Here is a 3,942-nt window from a genome sequence, read left to right on the forward strand (position 1 = left end):
CTGCTCTGGCTCATCATTCTCAACTCTCGGTGTACGTGATCCTCCACGTCCACGTCTATGTCCGACCATCTATAATTTGGGAGAAAATACAGTATCGAGTCCTTATGTGAAAGCATATGAATAACTTATAGCAAATAAATATATCATATCATATTTCATTCATGCAATTTACTTTATAACCAAAGTATCACTATTGCCACAAAAACAAATTCTTAAATTTTGGAATATACGCATATAACGTCCTCACTCATACTAAGAACTCCAAACGGACTCTATACATGAATCCTAGTAAACTCTATTCTAGCTCCACAACTCAACACATGATGATCCTAAGGATACTGAAACTAGAGCTCTGATACCAACTGTGATGCCCTTATTTTTACACATTGCTGCAGTACAAGATGAATCCAAAGATGTAAAACCTACTATGCACCTACACCATGCAACAACAAGTTTCACCAATCACAGCAATATCCTCTAGTGGAAACAAAAAATAAAGTACAGGTACAAACATGCAATAGAAGAAAATAACTATAGTTGACATGATATAGGAAAGAGTATCTCATAAATAAATCATGTCTCAAAAAACAAGTCTAGAATACATTTGACATTTTAAAATATATAAATGTATCATGACATAAATCAACTAAGAATGTACCAAGGCTCACAGCCTTTACAAAGTGAGAAATAAAAAAAAACTCTAATAACTAAATATAAAGTCAGCCTATTGTGGAGTCTCATCTACTAGCTCATATGACGGCGACTATGCATGAACTCCATAATTTTGTGACTCTCCGATGCTCTGAACCTCCTGAAAGGGAAAAAATAAAAACAACAAAAACAAAAGCAACAAAAAGAGCGTCAGAATGCTAAAGCAAGATCACCTTCATCAGCCCCCAGGGGAAGGGCTACTACATATAGTAGGCCTCTATCTATTAAGCATAGTCTACCTAGAAATCCTTTTCCCCTAGACTAAAGAATAATAAGACTAAAAAAAAGACTGAAACAGAAGCATGTAAGTATAACATCATATCCAACATCAGAGTAAAAGATATGTCTCGTGTACTAACAAGGTGAGTCTCCCAGATATAAAACTACTCAAGAATGAGTTATATCACTTTTAGTGTCCACCAAACTCATTGGGCTATCGAGTTATACAAATTATCTTTTCTGATTCTTTTCAACTAATAGCACCCCCGTGCATGACAACTATTAAACATTTCAAACTCTGTGCAAAACTATGCAAAAATGGAGATGTTGGTTTCTTTGCCCCTGCGCACACTCATGCGGATACAACGACATAGGTTCCTTGACCTATGCGCACTCTAATGCGGATTCGATAACTTTGGTTCACCGACCCTAGCGTACTCTAGTACGGATACAATAACATACGTTCACTAACCTCAGCATACACTCGTAAGGATACAATAACATAGGTTCATCAACCTCAACGCACACTCGTGCGGATACAATAACATAGGTTCAACAACCTCAGCGTAGTCTAGTGCGGATATAATAACATAGGTTCACCAACCTCAGCGCACACTCATGCAGATACGATATCAAGGGAAAAGTGTACCCGAAACTATAATTAACCAAAATTCTCCTCTAGGGTACCAACATGTGTACTACAACTCTATTCATGAATAAATATGACCACATATGTACTATCATGCAACTCAAGCCTCATGCACACATTTTGAATCAAAACAACACAATGTTAGGAAGAATAGCCTTAGTAGTCAACTACTAAGCTTAGTAGTTGACTACACCGAGTCTATTAAAACTCTATAAAACAAGAATCAGTATTAGTAGTCGACTATCTTGTACATTAGTAGACTACTCTGTAATCAGACAGTTTCTATAAGACCAAACTGGACATGAGTAGTCGACTACTACTCTTAGTAGTCGAGTACTAAGCAAAAATATGCACACCTTCATTTACATACAACATTTAGCAATCGTCACGTGTTTCTCATGCCTTAATATAGTACAAAGCGAGTAATTACAAATTAAAAGAATCATCTCCATGATTATTTAAACCCTTAATTTGACAAATTGGGTTTAATCTTCTCATTAGTCAAGAAATTGACATAAACCCTAGTTATCAATTAAATTAACATGAACATGCTTGCATATTAAGCTTGAAACTTATATAATTTCATTTATTCATATTTAAAAAACCCAAAATACTCCAAACCTAGGGTTTAATAAGACTTAATTAACATGTAAGCTCTATATATCACAAGGTTAGGGTTTTGAGCATGATTAACACATAGAGAACAAGATACAAATGAAGATCTACACCCCCTAATGATCATGATCATGTTTCTATTATAAACAACAAGCAAAACATGTAGATCTAACCGCAGGTTAAGATTTTATATCAAAAATCCTCTTTTTATCATGTTAAACAGTTAAATCTAAGCATCAAAATATCCATATTACTTAATAACCTAAGATCTACACTATGGGTAAGGTTTTGATGCAGAAGATCTTGCCTTAATCATGGTGTTGATCTCTAGAACGTGTGTGCAAAGTCCTTTCTTCAGCTACAACCCTCGATCTCTCCCCTCGAGGGACTCAAAAACAGCTCTAGAGTTTAGGGGGAAGGAGGTGGCTATATTATCTTGTGAATAATATCAGGAATTAGGGTTTTTACGTGTTTAAAAACTAAAGATATCAATTAGGTTCGAAAACAACACAAATCTGACCCGAAAACTAAAACCTGGCACGCCCAGGAATTCCCGATAGTCGACTACTTCTGCTAAGTAGTCGACTACACTATAATATTGAAGATTCTGCTAATTGATTACATGCTCTTAGTAGTCGACTACTCTGAACATTAGTCGACTACTAAGAGTCTGTGCAAGCTGATTCATTCTCATATTCGGGAATATATAGCCGAATTGATCTCAAATCAATTCCTAATGTACTCAAACATCAAAATATGCTATTTATCATAGTATAACATATTAAATATTATTTATCACATAATATTCAAATTTGTGGGGTTTTACACTAAAGCCTTCAGTCGAGGTATATCTAGTATAGATACTACCTTATTTGGATGGCATTTTAGAGAATTGAGTGACTCAGAATTTGTACCTCCTCCAATTGTTTCTACACTTCGTGCACTTTTAGAGAAATTGAAGGGAGAGGGTGCAAGTGCTGGAGTTGTGGAATCTGCTAAAGATAAAGTTGACCTCTATTTGATGTAGAGTTCTGCTCTTTTTTCATATTGAAAGTTATCTCCTTTTTGAAGATGTTATTATGAAAGAATCAGCTAAAGTGGAGACTGCCCATGCTGCTGCTATTAGAGATCTTCCTGAGCATGGCTTTGATCAAATGATAACCTTCTCTGACTCTGACCATAATTTGAGCTCTCAGTTATTGTCAGAACCAGGCAAGAGTTAAGGCACAAGACCAACTATGGAAGCTGGTTCATCTGTAGGTATGCACTCTACTCCCAAAGCTATTTTTACTCAGTTGTTAATCGTGAGTAACTATGTGGGAATTTTGATTGTAGGACCAGCCACTAGTGCTGATAAGGCAAGGCTACTATTTCCGAGGCTACCAAAAAGCCTTAAGATTTTGATATCTAAGGTCTAGAGCAAGAAGTTATTGAAGTCTGGCCATCTACCTCACAACCCGAAGCTGCTGTCTCCTTGGATCCAATATTTATAGAGGCTTCAGGTAGTGTAGAAGCGAGTTTGATAATTATATTTTTATTACAATTTTATACTCTTATTATCTATTTTACATGAATGAATATACCACTAATAATTGTTTTTTATCTTTAATTACAAGTTAATTAAAAATAAAGTCTAAGATCTTATCTCTCAACAAAAACCCAAGAAATTAATGAAAAATACAAGTAAAAGCCGAGTTCCAAAGCCCAAAGCCCAATGGAAGAGAAGAAAATCTGCCAACAAATCAAAA

This window comes from Asparagus officinalis, unplaced genomic scaffold (genome assembly GCF_001876935.1).
Source record: "Asparagus officinalis unplaced genomic scaffold, Aspof.V1 AsparagusV1_Un697, whole genome shotgun sequence".
Taxonomy (NCBI): domain Eukaryota; kingdom Viridiplantae; phylum Streptophyta; class Magnoliopsida; order Asparagales; family Asparagaceae; genus Asparagus; species Asparagus officinalis.